General features: G+C 43.4%; 1 long non-coding RNA gene across 1 annotated transcript in view; it reads right to left on the reverse strand.

The window, feature by feature from the left end:
* Positions 1–26,511, reverse strand: part of LOC127237706 (uncharacterized) — a 46,497-nt gene that overhangs the window by 14,943 nt on the left and 5,043 nt on the right. The gene's annotated exons all lie outside the window — the stretch shown is intronic.

The raw sequence follows: 26,511 nt of genomic DNA on the forward strand, positions 1-26,511 counted from the left end.
GTCCAGACACCAAAGACTTTGATGACATAATTTTACTTTGAATCCCGCCCAAAACAGCTCTTGTTAAACAAGAAGAGAGGTCTGAAGTGGCTGGTTTATACGACAAGCAATGTATCTGATTTTGTAGCATAAAACCATTCGACCTTTAAAAAAGCAACTTCCATAAAATACTGAGCTGAATCGCATTGCCCTATGACTGAGGAAAGTCAGTAGAACCAGGGGACATATCTAGAAAAGAAATATATAGAAGCAGGAGAAATTTCAGAGGATTATAATTAAGTGAAAGTTGAAATGAAAAGGGCAACTTAATCAGATTATTAAATCAGGCCAACTTACCCTCCAAGGAAACAAATTCAGGCAAAATACTATGCATACCAAATACTATACTTTGTTATTTTAAGGAGAGCCTGCAAAGGGTTTTCTTCTGGAATTAGTTCTCAAAACAAATGGCATTTATTACTTAGGTACTGAAAAGTAGGTTAATGAACCTCTAAAAGGTAAGCCAGACAGTCACAATTACCAGAGTGTTGATATTTCTAAAGTATGCTCTCACACTTATCTCAAATTAAGATCATTATCTTCACAGAGAGGCAAGGAAGAAGGAAACCACAACCAGGCAAGTGAGCCAAGCAAACCACACACAAAATCCTGACTCAGAAATACTTCCACCCACTACGGATGGTCTGGAGGCCCACTCCTGTAGGAGAATTACTTGATGGCAATAGTTAAAGAACAGGAAGCTGTGAGTCAGCAGCAGATTCAAACTCAAAATGCAGTGCACTTCAAAATGAGAGGAGCCCAAATCTGGTTGTTCATCCTCAGAAAACTCATTTATTTGGTGTCTTCCAGAGGTTCCAACACTTTCTTGGAAAAGAATCCCCTCCAGCTTCACACTGACACTGTCTATCCTCTATTTTTATTGGCTCCTGAATGTTCCTCAAGGACAAGGGCCTCAGACATCACTTCTAAACAGTGCAATTTACTCCAGCACAGCTTACGGAAAATGGCTTTGAGAGCACCCGAGGAGAGGCAAGGGAAGATTTGTGACGTGGACTTCAGATACAAAGGTGCTGGCATATGGAGTCCCCATAACACATCCCCGGTTAGTGCTGTGGGAACAATCGGTAATTCCAGAAACGAAGCATCTCCGCCCACACAGCAAACATTCTCTTTGTTTGTTTTTTACATCGTGTCCCCTTAAATCCTTGATTACCCCCCAAGAAATTATAGTGTTTGCTAAGGCTGGCTTCCTGATTCTGAAACGGAAATGCACCTTCATTAACCCAAGACAAGAGGACAGTCTTTCCCCAGAATAGTCTCCTCGGGGCTGAAATGCTCACAGAACACCACCGAACAATTTTCTTTATAGGAATCTTTGGTTTTGTATTTAGGCTTCTCTCTCTCTCTCCTCTCTCCTCTCTCTCTCTCCTCTCTTTCTCTCTCTCTCTCTTCTCTCTCTCTTTCTCTCCTCTCTCTCTTTCTCTCTCTCCTCTCTCTCTCTCTCCTCTCTCTTCTCTCTCTCTCTCTCTCTCTCTCTCTCCTCTCTCTCTCTCTCTCTCCCTCTCTCTCTCTCTCAGGACTCTCTCACAGTCATGATTCATCAGATTGTGTCCTTTAGGAAAGAACTGAAACTCCCTGTACAGCAAATGCCTGGAGCCCAGAAAGTTACCACTTCCGTGGCAGAAACTTGTTTGGATGGCAGCACAGACGATATTAGAGGATTTACTAGTGGGAGCAAGCGAGTAATAAATCAGGTGCCACATCAACCATACATGCAAACAGGAGACTGGGAAGACGGAAGAGTCTTCTCAGGGACAAGTGAATAAGATAGCAATGGTTCCGTCAGTCAGATTCCCTGAAGTGACCCGTCATAAACCGGCCGTTTTGTGCTCAGAAAATAAATAAATAAATAAACAGACAAACAACAAAAACAAACACTGCTGAAATAGCCAGATAAGGGGATAAGAACACACTGGTTTTAATCAGTAGCCCTTCCAACAGATCTGGAGTCGTGTGTTCTAAAAAAGGAGAAACATCACAGTGCCTCCCATAGCTGCCCTGCCCCACAAGCTGGAGCCTGAGCTTCCAGCACGAGGAGGAACAGAGGACATTTAATAGGCCACTGTCAGCTGACCTGAAGCCACCATGCTAACCAAGCTGAAGGAGCTAATCCACCGGACGGCTCCAATGTCAGGCTTAGGATGGGAAACTCAATTTGGTAGCAAATTGGAATCAGATGTGATGGTAATAAAGTGAGTGAAATGAATGTGCTATGGCCAAGACCTTGTGAACAGCAGTCTGCAAACACCACGGGGGTCAGCAATTGCAGGCCGAGCAGGCAGCAGCTACTGCCCTCGTGTACGGAGCCCACACGCTAATAAGTCAGCACAGGTCAGACATAAACGAAGAGCGTCGGGGCATTTTACTGCCTAAGCCCCCATGGTACTCCATGTATGTGTCTTCATTTGATTTCTTTATGTCAGGGTAAGGGCACTAGCACATACATAAGTAATTAGGTAAGACGTGTGGCACTGGCCCAGGCCATAAACCAAAGCTCGAATTTGGTATACAGGGCATGTGTTAAATCTGTATTAGGCAGGAACTCGACGTTGGGGGAGGGGAGTGGGCTACAAATGAAATGAAAGGGGCAAGAAGCATCTATCTGAGCTAAACGTGTTTATTTCCAGATTAAGAACACATTTAAGAAGATTAAAGTTTTTTTTTTTTTTTAAAAAATAATAGTATTTTCATGGACACCACCGTTCACTCTGACTTTGTTTTAGGCTTGTTTTCTGCTTTGTTTGCCTTGTTTGTTTTGAGTTGGGGTATGAGATTGTAGCCCCCGATGGCAATCCTCCTACCTGAGTGTCTCAAGTGCTGGGTTCATAGGCCGTGAGTCACTGGCTTAATATATTTTAGAATGCTATTTATCATTATTTTCTTCACATATTCTTTGTTCTGCTTCTAAGAATGCTAAATAGCTACGTTGAAAATTAGCATAAGGTATAAGTAATCTTTTCTGAGACTTGTCTTTTCCTGACATCTCTTGATAAGGTCGACACTGACCATGCACAGTGTTCATACACGTAACCGCAACGGTAACAAGGCTGAGGCAGGGGGATGTCTTGATTCACTCTGGGCTATAGCAAAACCCCTATTTCAAAGAAAAAAAAAAAGGCATACTGACAGACTGAGGATTCAAATGTCACCTCAAATTTAAGATGAGAACCCAGGCAGAGTTCAGGATGACTAGAGAAGTCCAGCGAGGGAGTGGCCTTTACCAGCCACCTCAGCCTCCGGGGGGAGAAGGAAAACGGTTTGCTTCATTCATAGACGGCAAACTGCAATGTTGTGTATGTCTAAGAAGTCCTCACAGGTGTACTCTAAAAGACATTTACCGTGTTTAAATATTGGGTGCCTATCTATACACAAAGTGACGTCACTACACATTTTTCTGAGCTATCTTTAAAGAGATCAGTAAACTGACGTGGTACCGGAGAAGGGAGATGCCCACCCAGTGCTGCAGATTACCCCCTCCACCATGTTAGCACTTGACTGGCCTTCCCTTGAGGAGGGCTGCATCAGGGACTCTAGTGACCCCCTTCCAGGAGCCCTCTGCAGATACCTCCCTGACCAAATGACCATTTAGCATCACAGGGACAGGTCCTGCTGATTTCAAGTACCCGCTGATGGAGGGAGAGGTCACTTCATTCACCCTTTGGCTGTCTTCCTAAAATTCCCTAACTCCACTGTCATTATGGAAAAGCATCATGCATTCATAAATAGAGAGCCATCCCCAACGCCTGTAAAACAAAGTTCAGAAACCATCAGAGATCAGAGTACGCTAAAGAGGTAGGATGACTAAACACAGTATAGAATCTGGGCTTGGAACCTGGATCATGGAAAGTACATTAGTTCACAGCCCAGTGACAAAACACAGATGAACCGGGAACTGGACGAGGTCACCAAGCATTTAATCCCAGCACCTGAGAGACAGAGACAGGCGAGTCTCTATGAGCTCCAAGCCGGTCAGGGCTACACAGAGAGACCCTGTCTTCAAACCCCAATCAACAAACCTGTCGGTAGTTAAGTGGTTAGTAAAGCACCAGTGTGACCTTCCTAGTCTTGACAAGTGTATCAAGGTTATATAACATGCTAGGTTGGCTTCTGGGGAAGTTGGAACGTGGGTATACAGGAATTCTCTGAACTATCATATTGTAAAAATCTCAATTTACCACCCCATCCCAATTAAAGTAAAGTAATTGGGGGATACTGGGGATGATGGAGGGAAGGGATAAACAAGTAATTATTAAAATATCCAAGCTTATTTGAAGGTTTTATTTAATACTGCCATTTGGAAAACTATAGAAATGGTCTAGATGGGAGGAGACTGTAGAACCAGTAATGAAGATGGCATGGGGTACTCCTCTATGATGAATGCGTCTACACTGTACAAAGAGCCAGATGTGGGGCATTAAAGAAAACATACAGAGAAATCAGAATTAGGGACCAGAGGTACACAGATTCAATGGAAGAGAAGCTTAGCATGAATATGATGTCAAGACTGTCTACATGGGCCTGTCAAACTTAAGTGTCTGCCTAGGCAGATAGATGGACGGATAAATCTAGGCTCAAGAAAGAGGCTGGGAATAGGAACAGACTGTGGAATCCTCAGAACATAGGATGGTACAGAGAGCAATAACCCTGGAGGCAGGAAAGAGAGAAGCATTGTAAGAAGGAGATGAGATGGGCAGGACGCAGACCCACAGAGAACCATGAAGGAGGTACCACGCTAGCAGTAGCTGGGTCTCTTCGAAGCAACAGAAAGGAAAGGAGCTGACATGTAAAGATTGTGTGGGCCCAAACCAGCACGTTCTATGGCAGACAGTGTCAGAAACCAGGTCAGAGCCTGGAAGTTCAAGTCCAAGAACACTACAGTTAATGTACCTGAAAGGGAAACATGTCAGAGAGCGCCTCCTGCAGGTTTAACTGCCCCCACACCTTTATCTCATGGCTTGTGGCAGGTTCCTATGTCATATGGTTGCTTCTGGGTCTCTTGCTCTAGCTGCCAAGTGGGCAATAAAAAGGGATAGGAGCTTCTATCACAGGCGCAAATAGCAGTAGTGCCAAAGCCACCAAATTCATGCCCAGGGAACTCCTTCAAGATGGAGTTAGAGACTTACAGACGACGCAGTTTGCTTCCCCCAAACCCTGAAAGTAAACCAAATAGCAATGAGCTGAACGAACGAACCCCCAGAACCTTCCAGAAAGGAGGAGGTTCCATGTTGCTGAGCTTCCTGCTGTTGCCTTACTTGAGTCACCAGCATCTTTATCTTGTCACCAAGGGTTATGACAGCTAGCTGCTGTTTCTCTTTTCCTTTGGGGGAGAGTTCAAAACGCCAGGACGTGCACAGCAGTTGCATTCCAGGTCATACATGGGGACGTATGAAGCAGAGGACAAAATACTTGCTACATAAGCACAAGAACCTGAGTTCTGATCCCCAGTATTTACCTAAGAAGCCAGGTGTGAGTGCATACGCCCCAGAAGAATTGCTGGCTGCCAGCCCAGCTCCAAACTCAATGGAGAGACCCTGTTTCAAGAGGGAGGTGACAGAGCAGGACACCCAGTGTCCTCTTTTGGCCTCAGCTCACACGCACAGGCTCACACACACACACACACACACACACACACACACACACGCACGCACGCACGCACGCACGCACGCACACACACATGCAGGCACGCACACATGCACGCCAGCACGCACATACATATGGCATCGGGTACCATTTCCCAACCTATATTTGTGGGGAAAATTAGAGGGTATCGAACACTTCCCATTGCTACAACAAAATACCTAAGGTGGAATAATTCTTAAACCTAAGAGGTCTGTGCAGCTCACACTTTGGAATGTTACTGATCCAAGTGAGAACACCTCTTGGCCCCGTTGTGGATGATAACATGGCTATAGCATGTGCAGAACAGAGCATGTGGTGAGATAGAAAGCCAGAGGGAGCCAGTATAACTCCCCCCCCTTTTTAAAAATAATAACCCATTCCTGTAGGACCCAAGGACCCATAAGAAGTAATCCCTCTTGCAGAAGGATCCTGCATATGGCCACACCACCCTGTCCTGTGAGTACAGCATCCATGATAACCTAGTTACTTCCCGGTAGGTTCTACCTTTTAAAGGCCTCCTCTTCTCTCCATGCTGACATGCCAAGGACCAAGCTTTCAAGACACGAACCTTTGGGGAACGCACCAAGAAACCACATCCCAAACCATAGCAAGTAGGCCACAGGGGTGGCTTGAGGGGCTGAGAAAAAGGGTTGAATAAAAACACAAGCAAGGGGAGGTTGTCAGTGATGCTGATGGTGATGGTGATGAGGAGGAGGACAAAGTGGCCATCAGCTTTGTGAAGTTAAAGTGAAGTTATTCACTTGTGGTTCTGTAAATTCAGTTACTGCGAAGGCAGAAACCTTCTGTCAAGGGTGAAGACAAGGGCACATTTGGGGATTTAAAGCAGGTGAAATGGGTTTCCTTTATTCAATCACACACTTTTTAGTAAAGGTTGACATGGCAGGGACCATGCCAGCTCTGGGGATAAAGCACTCCACTCAGTGTAAAATGCGGTGTGAAAAGGCCTGGGAGGACTCTTCAATGTATTCAACAGCGAAGGGCAGGGGTGCTGGCTTTCCTTTGAAGAGGGTTAGCACTCTTCCTTGCACATTTAATGTCCCCTGTTATAAAAGATGGCAACTTCTGGTGCAGCCAACACAGCCCTTAGCCTCTAAGTGGGTCTCAACCTGGGGGTCGAATGATCCTTTCACAGGGGCCACCTAAGACACTCAGGAAACACCGGTATTTGCACTATAATTGATAGCAATAGCAAGATTACAACTATTAAGTAGCAATGGAAATAGTTTTATGGTAGAAGCTCTGACTAAATTAAGCAAGTAGCAAAGCTCATTTTCCTTGACCAAAGTAATGAGCTGAGAGATAGCATTTGGCCCAGCCTGGGCAAAGTAGATGTAATATGATGGTTTGTTTTTGGTTTTTGTTTTTTTTTTTTTTTTTTTTTTTTTTTTTTTTTTTTTGTTTTTGTTTTGTTTTCTTTCAGAGAGCTCCAGGAAGTAGTTCATGTGCTTCATCCAAGAGAGTTAACAGGAGAGGTGGGGAGCTCGTGATGGGCATCAGAGATAGATGAGGAAGATGGGGAGAAATAAGGCACCAGGAGACCCTTGTGGAACAATGGACCCAGCCTTGCATATTGCTGGACTTTCAGGATATGTGAGCCAAAGAAGTCTATTGTTGCTTAAACCAGTTGTGTTTTGTTTTTATGATTCAAAAGGGACACAATACTCTGCTCGTGTCTGCTTCATGTGCTCCTTCTGCTTTAAGTTCTGGGCACTGGCTAGGCAGCCTCAGAGCAGGCTGAGGAGTACTGCAGCAAAGGAGGGTTGGAGTGCAGGATGGATAGGGGTGAAGCCGGACAATGGCTGGGAAGGAGAGAAGAAAGAAAACTCAATAGGTCAGAGTGCAAAGGCAGAGGTGTAGCCCCATTATACACTGGGCTCAAAGAGCCCACATTTATCCTGTAGGCAAGGGGGACTCCCTGGAGCACTTCAACGGGAGAAGTGGCCAGGTGACACATTCAAGAAAGCTCCACTCCAGCATTAGGGTGTTGCTCGGCTCACAAGATGGCAAATGAATGGGGACGTCTTAGAGGCTCATTCTAGCAACCTGGTAGCACAGCTGAGCCAGGACCAAGGATGAGGCAGAGGAAGGCAGGAAGCAGAGAGGCAGGCTAAAGACAGGACCGAGCACACAGCATCACAAGGGAGTGAGAAGACATGCTGTGCTTCTCAGAAGGGCAGAACAGACAGGGTGGACAAGGACACGAGGAAGGGGGGCTTCTGGGCGTAAAAGCACGGGGGAGGAGGTTCCAGATGAGAAAAACTGGAAGTCTGAAATGGATGAGGGATAGAGCAATGTGTAAGCTATTAACAGGGCCCAGAGAATGGGCCGCAGAGGAAGAGACTGGCAAAGCCGGTATCCCAGGCTTGTATGAGAAGTTAGCATCCATCATGACAAACCCCTTTCCCACTCTACAGCTTTCATGCAAACGGTAGCTACTGGGTGTCTATACTAAACCCGCATATGTCACAAATATAACTGACTTACTGCATGTGGACAAACACTGGCTCATTCACTCACCACTATTATTTCTGTTTGACCAACAAAGGAATGGTGGCAAATGTCTTAGTGTACCCACAAATCCACACCTGCCCAGTCCAGGGAACAGAAAGTGTCCTTGCTTACCAGGGCATAGCTGGGTGTTATCTGCACCTGTCTGCTCCCCTCACAGCGCCTCCCAAGGGGCTTCAGAGTGGCTAACACCCTGCCAGTTATCTCTCTGAAATGAGAGGCACAACTGACTTGGGCAGCTTCTTCTAAGCAAATTTCACACTTAAATTGCTTTTTACAGACCCTGATTTTATTTGAAGCACAGTCTTGCAAGCACGTTACTTTTAACACGGACTTTGCTCCAGTCGAAAAGGCGTAACACGCCCAATAATCAGCTAACCCTAAGTAAATGAGCAAGTGAAACAGGCTTCCTCTCCAATCAATTACTGTGGTTTGGGATACTTCCTGACGCATTATGCCCTTGATGTCGAAACATCAAGCTTGGGAATTAGGCACATGTGTTCTCAGTATTACCAAGGAGATGTTCACTAGAAGGCCAAGTTCACAGGTTTCTCTGCGGGGCTTTGCTGAAGAACAAGGCACACACACGTGATTGACAGCTTCACCTTCACTGAGTGTTTACTAGGTGCCATGCAATGTGCATGAGCTTCCTCGAGGTTAACAGCTTCTAGCCCACGGTCATACTGTATATGGTGTGCTCAGCTGCCCCAAGAACAAAAGAACTCTTTATAGGGAAAATTTTCATGTCAATTCTAAAACTTATGAAGACTAATTTGAGTCATTGGGAAAATCAAGCTTTTTTTTATCAAAAGAAGCTACAATAGGAAAGAATTGGTTCCACTGAGGTTAATGCTTAAAGATATACTTATTGTGTATACTTATTGTGTTGGGGTGATAGCCCACTGAAGCTCAAGAAGCTGAGGCCAATCCTCAGAACTCATGTAAAAAATATAAAACAAAACCAAAAAGAAAAATAAACAGATGAGATATACTTAAAATCCCCGAGGAGACAGAGACAAGAAAATAAAACTCTAGGGCTCACTTGACCAAGCAGCCTGGCCCATTGGAACTGGGAGGTCCCTTCTTATATTGACCTGAGAGGTCCTTTTTCAAAAAGAAAAAATGGATGGTATCCAAGGAACATAATCTGAGGCTGTCTCTCTTGTACACACACACACACACACACACACACGCACACGCACACACACACGTGCGCGCATGTGCGCATGCATGCGCCTCAGGGGGATAAAGAGACACGCATACATCACACAAATAAAACATAAATCAGTCACATATAAAAAGACGAACTATTCCAACCCACAGCAATGCCTTGAAGAACCCTCCTCTCCCCTCCTTTACAACCCAGTTTCTTGAGCTACAAAACCAGGTTGGTACAACTTATCCCAGGGCACACTCAGAACCATAGCAGTGTTACCACGCTGGCAGCTCCCAACACCCTAGATGCCAGCACCTTCCTCCTAAGTATATGCTCAGACTCACCGAGGGACGCAGGCAGGGCACAAGGGCCTGGACAACATGGCTCAAGGTCAAGAACAACAGCCCACACACCTTCACCCTGACGGTCCCGAGAAGAAACTGGCTGTGGTCCAGTGAAGACTCCAGCAGAGACACCCCCAGTTACCGCATTAAGAGGGACACCCCTCTGCCTGGACATCAAACAACAATGAGAGATGTTGCACAGAACTGACTTTTAAGACAATGCAACCTGGAAGTTCCTCCAGCCTCGGCATAAAAGTAAGGTCACCGTGAACAAGATCTGACTTCTCTTTCTGACGTCAGAATGGATTTATGAACCCTTTTTGACAGATAGGCGCATCACCCCTGCCACTTAACTGTGATTCTTGCTAGCGGGGCAAACCTACGACCCACAGTGAGCCGAGATGGAAAGGCCACACTGCACAGCTGTGCCCCCACAAGGCCCTGCGATGCCCTCAGTCCTCCCATCCATTACCAGCAAATTACAGTAAATTCAAAATATTGATCTGCGAGCCCCTATATGGGAAGAAAGTTACCATCGACTTTTATTGCTTACTGTTGGGTCCAATTCTCTGGAATCAATAAAAGCTACAATGTTCATAAGCTCCTAAGAAGATAGTTAATATAGTGGATATGAGACACCTTTTAGAATCATTATAGACCTATAGAATTCTCCATCAGCACTGTGGCAAGCATCTTCAGGGTTCAAACGCCTTATTTGATTTCAAAGTCTTCTCATTACCCAGGAAAATGCCTTGGGAGAGAAGCGGATAGCGATGCCAGGGAATGAAAACGAAGCAATTAGAAAGCACCCTGCCAGGCAGAACTTTGCTCTTACCTTCCACTCTCTCATTTATTTACACCCAAATCACTGCCCCACCCACAGCGGACCACTAATCACTCCGGACACTTTTTAAATAGCTGTGTTTCAAGTCAGACTTCAGACAAGTTTTGCTGACACTGGATTCCAAGCTCCATCCGAAAAGACCAGTCAATTCAACTGCCCCTAATATAAAAAATCAATATCCTTTTATGAGCTGATTTTTAAGAATCAGACAGTAATTCAAAGGTTCCACTGAAATTACAGACAACCTTAATACAAACAGAAAAAGGCTTTTTTTTTTTTTTTTTTTTTTTTTTTTTTTTTAATAGAACCTAGAAACAGGGCAGGATGCTACCTACTGTCTGACCAGGGACAGAGGTATTACTCTGGTGAGATGAAGCATTTGTATTTACTAAGGATTCCTCGAAGTTTACCCAGCAGTCACCATTCTGAAGGCCTGTTTTAGTATACAAATTTATTGGTAGATGAGCTCAAGGGAGCGCTTGAAAAACTACATGAAGCCAATATCCACAAGTCCACTTTCTTCAAGCTATTGCTCTCTATCTAAATGCAAAAATCGGCACAAAATATACATGCAAAATGGATGCAGGCCATGGAGATTAATGCCTCACATATTCAAATAATCGATAATGTGAACGTAAGCCTCTAATAGTGCTGAAATTTATTGTAAAGAGAAATGGCTCAGTAGCAGAAACAATTGATTTGGATGTATTTCAGTTAGGAAGTAATAGATCCTATTGTGACAGAGTACAGAATCTGACATTTTCAAAAATATTTTTTAAAGATTTATTTTATTTTTTAAGTGTGTGTGTATGTGGTCTCTCTCTCTCTCTCTCTCTCTCTCTCTCTCTCTCTCTCTGTGTGTGTGTGTGTGTGTGTGAGAGAGAGAGAGAGAAAGAGAATGTGGTGTGTGTCTATGTGAGGTGTGTGTGTGTGTGGGCGCGCGCGTGTGTGAGAGTGACGTGTTATGTGGTATGTGTATGCATGTGATGTGTGTATGCGGGATGTGTGTGTACCATGTATATGTGTGTGGTTATGTACATGTGGGTGCAGATGCCCTCAGAACCCAGAAATAGCAGATCCTCTTGGATTTCAGGCAGTTCTAAGGCCCCTCCCCAATGTGGATGCTGGGAAGTAAACTCCAGGTCCTGTGGGAAAGCAGTATGTACCCTTAACTGCTGAGCCAACTCACAAGCGTCAGAACTTAAAGTTTTTTGCTTCCCTGTTCTTTAGTTTTAGTATTTCCTCCAATGCACAGCCGGAAACATGCTGGAATTGGGACCTGTGAGAAAGATGGACACCCTGTCTCCTACTTCACACCTTTATCCTAGCAGGACTAGCAAAAATGGCCATTACTACAGGGCCAGGATGTTTTATATGAGTTCTTACTGGCTTCCTCAAAGCTCCGGCACTATCCTGTAGTATGGTAAGCTTACCAATATTTTCCAAATAGGGAGGCTGAGTCTAGAAAACTAGATGATGATCTGCCCAAGGCACAAAGCATTACATTAAGGACAGTGGAGAGAGGACAAAATTACAGGACAAAATTAACCTCTGTCCTTGAAGAAGCTGTTTTAATGCTACACACTCACTGTGGACATGCTGTCACAAACATTTTCATGTTAAAAAAGAAATCTCCTTTTAAGCAGCTCATTTTCTGTTCTTTGCAGAGAAGGACATCCCTGGTTGGACATCTTCCAAAAGCCCTTCCCACTGACTTCTACCAGTCAGCCTTGAAACTGTTCATCCTAACACGCAACACATGTCAAGATAATCCAGACGCCTTGAGTTTCCCAGAGAATATGAAAACGGAGGCTGCAAACCAGACCTCCATTCATCAGAAACAAGTCTTGGAAACATTGATTACAGATCTGTCAATTTGTTTCCTATTCCTAAAATAAATTTGGGGGAGCTTCACAGTGTGCACTAATGACTTTGAAGTTAACCAAAGAGACTCTAAGCTTAATGGCATCGCATTTGTGACAGTTAATTAGCAGAAGAATATTTCAGTGCGGGGAGGTTTTGCTTTTTTCAAGCATCAAAAGCAATAAAAGGCTCTGGGGTTTTAATTGCTTCTTCCCAAAGACTAACTTCTGGTTCTTTCCCTGCAAAGACACAATCCTCCCTTCAAAGTCAAAATGGTCCCTGGTGATCACCAGGACCCTGACAGGGGTGGACATTGACATCTGAGCTCTCAGGAGATAGCTTACTATTTATTATCCAAACTAGAAAGATTTCTATGCACTAGACCCCGACAGTAGCCACACATGGACACAGCCACCGGCAACACTGGTGGACAGAAGTGTTCACTCTGGTTTCCACAAAACTGCATCTATCAGGCTCTTTGGAATACTTAACCATGGACTGATATACACACTGCACTGAAGAAAGGGTGTGTGCACTTGTGCCTGAACCTCTGGATTGCCTTGGAAGTAATGAAAGAGATCACGGAGTCTGGATCCTTTCCCATAGAACACAGCCGAACACACAATGACGGGACCACATGACACTGCATAAAATTTCACACCAAGCTGAGGAGGGGGGAGGGGTGACAAACTTTGGTGCCAGACAACTCCTGAGCCCTACTGAGGTTGGGGTTCCTACAAGGACACTCAAAACATCTCATTCATTGGACAAGTTGATGAATCTGTACCCACTTTTAAAAAAAAATGTTTCCGTCATTTTAATATTAGCTTTAAAGTATAAAAAGGAAAAAAGAAAAAAAAAAAAAAAAAAAAAAAAAAAAGCAAGCCGAACTGCACTGAGTTTAATTGTGTATCAACCAAAACCCCCAGACTGTGGCTAAACTGGACCGAGAAAGAATCACATGCCGTTGAGAGATACATACACAGATCCTAGATGTTAAACCCTCAGTGCCAGCCCATGCATCCTTGGCCTCATCAGGGTGAGCGTGCTGAAGAGGCAGCAAGGCCCGTGCATCAGTAGACTCAGGAGTCTGAATGGCAAGGTGAGTGCCAGCCTCATTTTTGCCCATGGCTTTGGGCAACTTATGTGCCCTGTCTGTGACTTTCCTTCATCAATGGAAATTACAGTTCACTGTTGTTAGGATTCAATAAAAGAATGCACATAAAACGCCTAGCAATGGGTCTGGCCCATAGCAACCCCTCTCCCTTTGCTATTAGTCTATCTTAAATATGTATGCACATATCTGACACTGCAACCCCAGGATTTTGCCTTTGCAGAATGCCAAGTATTCAGCCACATAATAAGTTATTATGCTGATATATATGTTCCAGCACACCGAAAGGCAGATTAAAAACTAGTAACAAATTTAAATACACTCTAAGCCTACTTCAATGAAAGCTTAGAGAATCTATTCTGTTCTTGTATTATTGATGGGACTCTCAGGTGCTTTCCAAATAGCTCTATTTAAACCAAAATGGATTATCTACGCACTTGAAATTGCCATTTATCATGAAGCATGAAGACCACCTCTAAATGAAAAGCAAACTTCTTAAAGGGCTCCAATACTATCCAAATGCATGCTACACACACCAGCACAGGTCCCAATCATTCCTCAGTCACATATTTTAAGCAGCCTTTATTTTCTAAATCTCATGTAGTTTTCATTAAATTACAAGGGAAAAAGGTTACTGCTTACTATGCCCAGGAACTATATGCTAGAGCCCTTGTGTTTGATGCTGCATTTTTCTGAGGCCACCTTTCATCAATAAGTAACAGTGTTGCTTTAACTAAAAGTGTGGAAAATTCTGATTGAATTTTCCACTTCAAAGTACACAAAATCATTTCATCTAACATGCTGTGTTGGAAAATCTATGCTCCATTCTGACCTCCCGTTGCAGCCCATTTCGAGTACTGGTGATACCCATATCACCCTGCATGGCGGGCGAAGTCGAGTAAACATATTGGCTGCAAAATGTTTTGAAAAACCCCTACTCCACATAGATCCCAGCCCCTGTCAAAAATCACAAACATGTTTGCACTGTGTGAAAGCATGACAAAGCTCTAAGAGAAATTCCCTCAATAAATAAAAGCAGCTACTTGCAGAACACACCACCTAAGCGAGACTATCCGAGGCTTGCAGTAAGAGGCAAGGGATGGCAAGACTCAGCCCCAATGATACACCCAGAGGTGGATAACAGAAGACATTGTTAACTGCGCCCTTCTTTAACTCAAGGTTAAAACAGAAAGTAGGTGTATTACCACAGATCGAGATGAGGAGCGGTACATGGCACTATGGCCTTGGTCCACATAGAAAGGAAGGTAATATATTGGTTGACTTGTCCTTTGCTTTGCAGTCTAGGCACTTTGTTGTCTTTTTGGGGGGCTGGGATATATGACAGCTACTCGGCTTGTTTTCCTCAACTGGAAACTAGTACAGTCCTTGAATAAGTTAGGCACACTATAGTACAGAGCATTATTAGCCCATCGGTCAAGCAGGAATACCTAAGTAATGTTGTAACCAGAGTGGTTTCCAGGTTCTCTCACGCCCAGGCTTCCTGGTCCTCACTGGATACAGTGAGAAAGATGCATTTCAGGTTCATGGAATGACCACCTAATTGGGAGTTTTTCATGTTCCCTGAAATAAAAGGCATAGAATCCATTGAATTTCGCATTTTTTTTTTTTTTTTTACAAACTATGTTTGGAACTTCCACTGTTATCTGATGAGAAAAAAAATTAAAGTCTCTTGTGAAAGCATTGTGTCCAAGTAAGATCTCCCCAAGACTATCATCATTATTAGTCCCGACCTGCTGGGAGCAAGGGCATAATCTGCAGGACTTCCCTAATAACTGGGACCTCATAACATCAGGCTGGTGACAAATGCTGTTCACAATTCTCTCTCCCCCCCCCCTCTCTCTCTCTCTCTCTCCCCCCCTGGTTTAACTGAGACCTACTGACAGTATAACGCTAGAATAATAATGAAGACAAGCCAGTAAGATCAAAAACACCGATGATAGCTTCTGTTGGAGAGGATGGGAAGAAAGGAGAACACTCCTCCACTGCTGGTGGGAGTGAGAAGTTGTACAGCCACTCTGGAAATTGATACGGTGGTTTCTCACAAAATTGGGAATCAATCTACTTCACGACCTGGCTATACCAGTCTTGGGCATGTCCCCAAAGGATGCTCAATCACACCACAAGGGCACTTGCTCAAATATGTTCACAGCGGCATTATTCCTAATAACTAGAACCTGGGAACAACCCAGAGACCCTTCAACCAAAGAATGGATAAAACAAATGTAGTGTATTTATACAGTGCACAGTGGAGTATTACTCAGCTATTAAAAAACAAAACAAAACAAACAAACATAAAAAACAAGGACATCATGAAATTTGCAGGCAAATGGATGAAACTAGAAAAAATCATCCTGAGTGAGGTAACTCAGACCCATAAGAACAAACATGGTATGTACTCACTCATAATGGATATGAGCTGTTAAGTAAAGCATAGCCAGACTACACTGCATAACCCCAGAGAAACTAGGTGACAAGGAGGGCCCAAAGAGAAATGTATGGATTGCCCTGGGAAGGGTTACAGAAGAGGTCTCTTGGGTAAGGGGGGTGGTATATGAGGCATAAGATAAGGCAGGTTAGGAAAAGGACAGGGGAAGAGAGTAATGAAAGAGAGGTCTTGATTGGGGGGGGGGGGGGAGGCATTTCAGGGGTAGGGAGAAGCCTGGTGCCAGGTAAACTCCCAGGAATCCACAAAGATGAACTCAGCTAAGACTCCTAGCAATAGTGGAGAGGCTATCTGAACTGGTCATCTCCTGCAATCAGATTGGAGATTACCCTAATCGTCATCTGAGAGCCTTCATTCGGTAACTGATGGAAACAAATGCAGAGATCCACAGCCAAGCACTGGGATAAATTCCAGAAATCCTGTTGAAGAACGGGAAGAAAGATTGTAGGAGCAGGTGGGGTTGGGGTCAAGATCCTCACAAGGGAACCCGGAAAAACAACTAATATGTGTTCATAGGAGCTCACAGAGCATGATCTAACAGTTAGGGAGCCTGCATGGGACAGGCCTAGGCCCTCTACATATGTGTGACACTTGGGTAGCTTGGTAAAAACGTGTGGGACTCCTAGCTGTGGGATCAGGGCCTGTCCCTAATGCCTGAGATGGCTTTTGGGAACCTATTCCCCATAGTGGGCTGCCTCACCCAGGAGGAGCTTAGTCCTATGTCAACTGGGCATGCTTGCTTTGTTGACACCTATGGGAGGGCTTCTCCTTTCTGAACAGAAACAGAGCAGTTGACGGGGACTGGGACAGAAGGGAGATGAGAGGATGGGACGGGGGGGGGGGGGGATGCAGCTGCGATGCACAATAAAAAAATTAATTAATAAAAAATTCAAAACAAGACGACCAGCCAGATTAATGCCACACTATGTATTTCCTAGTATGTTTAGTAACTTTAAATATAGTCTTGAATCTCACAATGAGGAAAGGTGGCCTATGCTGTAATTCAGCAAGGTGTTTGTTTATATACGACTTACAAGATTGCAGCAACAAATCCAAACGAAGACAGAAAACAAGGGCCACCGAAACAAAGGCTTGTGCAACCAGTGATCAACGCTGTAAAGAAACAAATTCAAAACACACAAATGCATGACCACCATGAAGGGTCTACAGTTCATGTGGAAGAAAAAACACAGTGAACATAGACTACTCCCAGTCCAGTGTGTTTCTACCAGTGACAGGGAAAGAGAACTGTGTTCTATTTATCAATGGCCAAGGCTTGTCTTTCTCCTCCCTCCTCTACTAGCATATTTCCTCTTTCTAAGACTTCTATTGTGATGTGGACAATTACAGCAGGCCATTACTCATAGCAATATGACCAAAGAATAGAAGAAAAGTTCAAAAGGAAACAAATAAGCTTGACTGGTTCCTCCTTGCACCAACCATGGCCAAGTCTTCTTCCTGTCACACTCCACCATGGTTGCAAGTGGTCATGGGCCTTTTCTGTCCTTTAAAGAGGCTCATTAATACTCAAAAAATGTTTACGACCCTAGTTTAAATGCTATTGTTTTGTTTTAAGATGGGGGTCTCACTGTGATGCCCATGGTCTAGGTGTTATCCTACGAGACTGAAAAACAACTAGGACAGAGGGGCAAATAAATACGTGACAATGTGAATGAAGACAATTTCTGCAGAGAGAACTAAAAATATGAACAAAACCAGAAAAGCTAGAATTCAAAATACAACAGAATGAGATGGGCGTATTCATTGGAAGAGCAGTGCCAAAATAAAAACAGTACAAACCACAAAAACGAAATTGACAAGAGTACAAAGAAAAACCAAGACAAGAGTTTCAAGGGTCTGTGGGACAAATCATACTGTCCAATCTATGCCTAGTTGGAATTCCAGAAGAGAAACAAGCCAGTAGACCATGGCCAATGTGTGCCAAAGCTCAGTAAAAGCCACCAGTCCACACAAGAGGCACAATGAAGCCCAGGCAGGACCCAGACAAAGAAAACCCTATTTAGCCAGTTTAGTCAAATTGCTTTTTCACATAGGAGGTACGTCAAAATGTGGGAGGTAATGGGGACTGGATGTTTACTAAAGTTACACACATGTCATTCTCCCCTACCCCTTCACCCCACCCATATACACATTACACTCATGCTTCAAAAACATGCTGCACAGGCTGCTGTGTACTTAGAGGCAGGAGGACTATGGGTTTGAGACTAACTTGGGTTACACTACCAGTAGTTCCAGGTCCACTGACATACATGATGAGACCCCATGTCAACAATACTAAAATGAATGATCTGGCAGAAGACTTGTCAAGACACTGAATCAAACAGAGATCAGCAGGCTGGCCTCTGAGCAGTGGCCAACAAAGGCCTCTGAGCTGAGCAGCTGCTCCCCCTAGAGCGGCTGGGAAATGCTCCTTCCACAACTCTATCAGAATCCACAGAAGCAAGACAAGACCCAGCCAGTCTCGCCTGGCCACACACCTGAGTCCATTTTCAAAGCTGCCTGTCTGTCACGTTCTGAAGTGCTTTTCTTTTTGAGTCTGGGATGGGTGGACAGACAGCACAGGGCACAAGGCATAGAAAAAGACATAGAAAAAAAAATTCCCTTAAGAACAAGAACAGTTGGGAAGTAACAATTTACTAGACCTTTATCAGTCACATAAATAAATAAAGAACACAGTACAACCATAGCTCTTCGAACAGCCAACAGCAAGCATTGGCGGGGCAAGTTAGTAACTAGGTGGGAACTGGTTTGGATGCTACAGGTCAGGGTCAATTAGAGAAATCACACTCTTGCATTAGGAATGAAGCATCCTCAATGAAGGAATCTTTCCTCTATGACTTTCATCATAGCATTCAAGTGAACTCAACGTAGAAATCCCAATGATTGGAATATTAAAAGCCACAATAGTTATCATCTTTGTACTTGTTCTTTAGTGTAACTTGTAACCCAATTGCAGCCTTTCCCTTAAACACAAAGGGAAGAAAAGCAACTGCCATTTTATTGGGTAATAAATTAGGATGAGGCTACTTACATTCCTAATTAAATATATTTATTGGACACTCTGTGATGATCTCATACACGTATATAATGTGTGGTGGTCAAAGCTAGGTAATTAGCATCTCCTCCTTAAACATTTGTCATTTGCTTATGTTGGAATGCCTTTTTCTGATTTCTTTGTGAAACAAGTAATAAAATCTCATAAACTACAGCTGATTTACTGTGTTGTCGAACATTAGAACATATGCCTCCTATCTAACATTATTATGGTAGCTATTATCTACAAGCCACAGCATGAAAACACAAAGACTTCGAAAAAGACAGGAGAAATTTCAAGCATCCTCACAACTGCTAAGAGAAAGTGCTGGGTACTGGCAATCCTATTCCTTTTCTCTGGGTGTGGGTTACAGGGTTATCATCGGTTTGTGGTTAGCAGTGTTTGTGTTCTAGATGAATATTACTTGGCAGAAACAACATCTATGGAAGAGTATCAAACTTGAAGTGTGTGTGTGTGTGTGTGTATTGAGAGAGAGAGAGAGAGAGAGAGAGAGAGAGAGAGAGAGAGAGAGAGAGAGAGAAAGCTGACTGCACTCACCATCAAGTATAACCACTAAGTCCCCAGACCCAGCTACAGAAAGGATGCTCAGTATGTATTAGTGGAGTTGAATTCCAAAAAATGTTTTTCAATTCATCATTTTGAAGGGCTCTAGTACTGTGTTTATATCTGCCTCATGGAAAGCAAGTGGAATCCACTTTCCAGAGAGTTATCTGAATGGGTTAAGTGAGACAGTAAGTTAGAAAACACTGAGGTGAATTCATGGTGCTTTCCTTCTCTACCTATGTCCCAATGGCTCCTACCCTTTGTTATAATAGCTTTGTGAATGTCGGCCAGCAAGATGGTTGGGGATGGAAGGTAAAACTGGTTGTCATATAAGCCTGATGACCAGAGTTTGATTGCCAGGACGTAATAAAAAGCCAGATGCCATGGCACGTATCTGTAGTCCTAGGACTCCTAAACTGACATAAGAGGCAGAGTGAGGAAAATGGTCTGGAAGCTCACGAGCTAGTTAACACAGAGTATGAAGTGCAGCAGGGTGAAGAAGACATCTTTTCACAAGGTGGAAGGTGAGAGCCGACCCCTGAGAAACCGTTCTCTGACCTCCACACATTTACCATGGTGTCAGGACCCATGAAAAGGAGTCCATTTCATTTTGACTAATGGCCAGAGTTTAAAAACATCCTTATGTCCTTAAGTCTATAGAGCAGTGGCTACAAGATATTCTGGCCTTGGCAGGGGATGTCTCTTACCTATGTAACAATAGGTTTCGGCCCAGGTGCTTTTACTCTCCATCTGAAGGCCTGATGGCAGATGTGGCTACCAAATACCTGGAGGATTAAGGGAGGTAAAGCTCTTTGCCCCTTATATATGATAATAGAAGTCTTCTGCCATTCTCCCACTATTGGTTGAATACATAAGATGGCGTAAGAATAAACTAAGGGCATTCAGTATGGATTGAACCTGCCCTCCTGGCAATGGTCTTGTGTCTCAACCCCTTTTTAAGCTAATCTATCAATCATCCACACTAACCTACCCTACCCTACTCACGCACGAACCCGGGAATGCTCGGCTGGCTTCCACTGCAGCCCCACAAAGACAGACAGCCCCAGACACCATGGTGCCTTTGCCTCTCCCAATTATAATAAAGGGAGGAATTAGAATTTAAAGTGGTTGTACTTTAATAGTCCATTGTTAGAAGGACCCTGTTAGGAGTCAAAATTGACCAAGTGTCTATGAGGTATTTGTAAATAACTCAGGAAAAGAAATTTGGCTTATAAGATTCTGGGCTTTGTTTGTTTGTTTGTCTTTTTTTTTTTTTTTTTTTTTTTTTTTGTAACCTGTCCTGGAACTAGCTCTGGAGACCAGGCTGGCCTCGAACTCAGAGATCCTCCTCAGCTTCCCGAGTGCTGGGATTAAAGGCATTCGTCACCAATGCCCAGCTAGATTCTGGGCTTCTTTTTTTCTTAAATGAGCTCTCTCTCTCTCTCTCTCTCTCTCTCTCTCTCTCTCTCTCTCTCTCTCTCTCTCTCTCTCTGTGTGTGTGTGTGTGTGTGTGTGTGTGTGTGTGTTTCTTTTTATATGTATACCATGTATGTGCCCATGGAGGTCAGAACTGGAATTACAGGTGAATGTGAGTCCCCTGCTAAGGATTCTGGGAAGCAAGCCCAGGTCCTCTTGGAGAGCACTAAGTACTCTTAATCCCTGAGTCATTTCTGCACTCCTAGGGCTCCTTTTTCCTTGTCTCTCTTGCTTTTTTCCCCCTAGGCAGCATCTTGCTAAGTGGCATAGGCTGTCCTGGGTCTTACAATTCTGCTTCCACCTTTTCAGTTCTGGAATTCAAGCAGACATGTGCCACCAGGAATGGATTTAAACAAACAAAACATACATGATGGGCATGTTCCTTTTGTCACACGATAGTAACACATGCTACTATATGGAGATGGACACATACAACTATAGTATCACAGATGTAAACCACACACATGTGTATATCATGTCATATACCTTAACAATATACTGTGAACATTAACTCTGCTTTAAATATGTAATATGTTCACATGTATAAAGAGATAAAATTATGTTTAAGGGAAACATATTAAACCTCTCCCCTTTCATTCTTATTTGATCAGATCTTCCTCATAAAAAAAAGAGTATCTGCTTTCTCTCATAGCTCCGTAGCTACCATGGCCCAAGTGAACTTAGTTTGTCCACTCAGTTAACTTCTGAAAGCCATATGGGTTATTTCTAATATTTTTTATATTAAAGTTACATTGTAATGAATTTATCTCTTCTTTGACTCATTTCACAGGGAAGCTGGTGTATCTGATAGTTACTCTCCCTCCCCCAAAAGCCCGTGTGTCCAATGGTACATGTGTATGTACTTCAGGCTAACTCACTGCTATCAGCAATGCTAGGAAAAAAGGGAAGGAAGGGAGGAAGGGGAAGGAAGGAAGGAAGGAACGAACAAAGGAAGGAAGGAAGGAACAAAGGAAGGAAGGGAGAGAGAGCAATTTCCCCAAAAACATTATTAAATTTTTAGATTTCTTAGAATATCTTATGGCATATTTTAATTTACTTCTGAGGGCAGTTGAGATTTACTTCTTATGTGTGAAGCCATTTTTTGATATTGGCTTTATTTTGCATGTGGATATGTACATGTGTATACTCAAATACATATATGTGTATGTGAAGGGGGGATTGTGTGTGTAGCAAACAAAGGTAGGGTGTTCCCCAGGAGCTGCCTTTCGTGTGTGTGTGTGTGTGTGTGTGTGAGAGAGAGAGAGAGAGAGAGAGAAAGAGAGAGAGAGAGAGAGAGAGAGAGAGAGAGAGAGAGAGAGAGAGATTTACTAAGGTCTCCTATTAGGATCTGGGGCATATTGATTGGTCTAGGCTGATTGGCAATTGAGTTCAGAAATTTTCTTCTCTCTCTCTCCCCCCCTAATAATGAGATTACAAATGTGTATCACCATACTGGCTTTTTTGTCCCCTTTGCTTTGGAGCCTGTCCTGGGAACTTGATCTGCAGACCAGGCTGGCCTCAAACTCACATAGATCCTCTTGCCTCTGCCTCCCGAGTGCTGGGATCAAAGCGTGCACCACCAACGCCCAGCTTCATTATATGTTGTTGTTATTTCTAGTGTTCTATGTGTGTGAGCTGTTTGTAGCATATGTATATGGTGTATTCATACTCATGTGCATGGGTACACATGACTGTGTGTATATACGAAGGAGGGCAGAGGATGGCAAATGTCTCATTCTATTAGTCTCCACTTCCTTCCTTTGAGCCAGTGTCTCTCACTGGCCTGGGCATTAGGATGGCCCCAGTGATCTTCCTGTCTCTGCCCCACACAGAGCTGGGATCACAGGGGCATGCATCCAAGCCAGATTTTCATGTGCATTCAACTCAGATCCTTATGCTAACCTACGTGTGTGTGTGTGTGTGTGTGTGTGTGTGTGTGTGTGTGTGTGTATGTGTATGTGTCACATATATATATCATCTCTCCAGCCCCACATCTGGCTTCTTACATTGGTGCTGGGGAAGCAAACTTGGTCTTTGCACTTTTCTGAGAATCATATACCTATGATAATTGCTCTTCATCAGTGGAACTGTTGTGATTATGAATTTCTTTTTAAAAGGATTCTTCTAGAAACTCTATAAACTGGGATAGGCATACGTGGGAACTCTATGAGGAATAGAGAGTTTTCTGGATGCCTTGTGGCATTGCCTAGGTCTGCATCAGAAGAGCTCTATCTATGTTAAAGGATTTCAGGGGCACATGAAATAAAAGAAAGATATAGCAAGCGCTTGCTTTTGAATTCTGAGAAGCCTTTCTCTCTGTATATGACATGCCTGGGAAGATGTCAAGACATAGAATGATGGCTGAAGACAGAAACCACCCCCTAGGAGCCCCCTCTCTTGGGTATCCAGGGCAGGTTGTTGAAATTATGCAGCGAATCCCTGCTGAATCATTTCCTACAGGTTTCCGAGGCAGGCAGAAGACATTCAAAATGGAACTTGATACTGACTCTGGACACAGAAGGATCTGGTCACCTGGGAAGTGGGAAAACATTCTCCTTGTATTGTGGCTTTGCCATGTAAACTGCCAAAGATGTCCTAGGAGTTGAAGCTGCACGTCAGAGACAGTTGTACCATAGATTTGAAGAAAGACCAGAGGAGAGATGAAAATGCTATCTAACTGACCATTGCCATGGTGGGCATCTCTACTGGATCTGGTGATTTGTATCTAACCAATGCTGGACGCACCAACTGGCTAACCCTCTGATAACTGGGGGGCCTCCCAGCTCACCAAACAGTTCTGTTTTCCCCTCTCAAGTTCTCACTCTGAGAATGGAAGGGACGGACTGAGGAACAAAGAGCAGGCAGTCCTGCTCTTTTCACTTTTAAAGCCCTGTCTTTTACAGGTGCAGCTTAATAAGCTACTGAGCAGAGAAAAGACCAGGGTTTGGTTTCCTGTGTTTTTCAGAGGTGCCTGTCACCTTGTTTCATGATCTGGATGCTGTTAGCATATGATTGTTCAGTTTGTTGAAATTCCTCAAGCTATATCCTAAGGAAACTACATTATATTTTAGTCAGAGTTTGGTATACATATATATGCTCTGGGAAAAAAGTCAGTCTTTATGGGGGAGGAGGAATATAGTTGTTACAGTTACTGCCAAGAGGGCACCATTATACAAATCCTCAGAGCCTCTCTTCACTGGCTAGTAATGGTCATTAGAAGTCATCAAGGTAGATAAGAACAGGGACGCAGGGGCGGGAGAGATGGCTTAGTAGTTAAAAGCATTTGTTGCTCTTACAGAGGACCCAGGTTCAGTTCCTGCACCCACATGGCAGCTCATCTGTAACTTCAGTTCCAGGGAATCAAACACACAGGGTAATATGTGTGTATGTATATATGTAGTATGTATGTAAATGTATATGTGTATACACACATTTAGGCATATGCTCATGAATATCATTATATGTTTCTTAAGGGAAAATAAAAAGGACTCTAGCTTGGCCCTTGAGTAGGCATACAAACATAGACTATTAGAAGTCTACTGTACTATCTATGTATTAGTCCTCAACGATCATAATATCTTAAACCCCTATTTTACAGAATAGGTAGAAAAATCCAAGAAAAAAAATAAACAATGTTCATCTAAAGTGATGGTTAATATTGCTTATCAACTTGATAGGATCTAAAATTATAATGAGATAAGTCTTCAGGCATGTCAGTGTAGAACTGTCTATATTTCATTAATTAAAGCGGGATTACCCACCCTAAGTGAGGATAGATGGCCTCTCAAGGGCTGGTGTGCTGAACTGCATTGAAATGAGGAAGTGGGTCCCGGACTGCAGATGCAGAATCACTAACCACCTGGCCACAGTTCTGCTGCTGAGTCTTCTCTGCCATGAGGGACTATGTGCCCTCAAACTGTAAGCCAGAATGAACCCTTCCTTCCCCCGAGTTCCTTGTCTGGTGTTTTGTCACGGCAGTAAGAACAGTAACTAATTCACCTAATAACCCTGGTAATAGCAAATCCAATTTAAAGGGATTGTTACAATCTAGTATTAACTGCTTCAACCACGAGGTCATTAGCTCCTCAGACTCTCAAAGGTAACCTGATGAGACTAGACTGGCTGCTTCCGTCTCAGTTTTGTGAATGAGAAAACTCAAGCTAACGCAGAGCGATTAAATAATTGGCTGCAGGTCACAGTTATTAAGTCTCAGAAATGAGATTCCTGCTCATTTTAGTGGGGACCAGAGATCACTGATAGATGGCAGATGTGGAAACATACAAACAGAAACTAGAAACTCCCTCAAAGAATTCTATTAGAAATTTATGAGCCCTAAAGTCCAGTATTTTAAAAAAAACTTCCCATAGTGCAACATTTTATGTTAAAAAAAAAAAAAAGAAAGAAAGAAAGAAAGAAAAGAAAACCTCAGAATAATTATGGCAACCAATTTCCTATCCTATCTCCATCTTTCCATTTCCTTAAATATAGTAACAAGTATTGCATGCTCCAAAGAAGAAAAAAAAACTGTTCTTTAACACTTGAAATTCCTGGGACTAAGATGTGTTAATTACTGTCTAGAAGCTTCATAATGTAGATAATTTAAAGCCTAGCCTCTTGATGCTTAAAAAAAAAAAAAAAAAATCCTATTTTCTTTTGATATGACAGAAAGAATCACAATCCTATCATTTCCCACTGTTTATTTACACCATCTCGGTAACTATGAATAACTATCAATTCTAGTTCCCTCTGAACAGGGGGTTTCTAAGGTCTCCGGGATGTTTACTCTTCAGGTAGGTAAGAATGAAAAGGAATCAATCCTAAAAGGTTTACCCTAAGTAAGAAGAGAAGACCATCTGCTCTCAGATAGCTTGGGGCTGATGTTCCCAGCAGGGGAGCCCAAGTTTTGTAAACCTCATATAAATTGCTGAGAATTCATATAAAGGATTTCCAAGCCTTACAGCAGGTTCACATGATGTATGGATGTATCTTCACCGGCAGGCAGGTTCAGGTTGCCAGTATCTGTGTGCTGACTGGGGTACTTTGGGGTAGTTTTCTAAGAAAGGTTACAAAGTTTCAACACTTTCTGGCCTGTCTCCCACCATTTGCTCTCACCTGCTTCAATTTTCAATACAGGTTTTATGAACCTATTTATTCTGGATCAGCAAAGCCTCCGATGTAAAATGACAGCTCGTGGAAAATAAATCTTCATCATCCTTTTGTGCTGAAATGCCAGGGGATTTGAAAGCTAATCCCCCGTGGGCCGCCCGCCTCTTGTGCCCACTAGATCGTGTCCCCGATGCTCCCGTATCAAATTGATTTTTATTTAACAGAAGCCTTTAGCAGCTCCCACAAACAACAGCTCTGTAATCTTTGAACTATTATTCCTACCGGCCGTTTTCTGCAGCATCCTTTGTTCATGCGCC

The sequence above is a fragment of the Phodopus roborovskii genome, unplaced genomic scaffold (assembly GCF_943737965.1).
Source record: "Phodopus roborovskii unplaced genomic scaffold, PHOROB, whole genome shotgun sequence".
Taxonomy (NCBI): domain Eukaryota; kingdom Metazoa; phylum Chordata; class Mammalia; order Rodentia; family Cricetidae; genus Phodopus; species Phodopus roborovskii.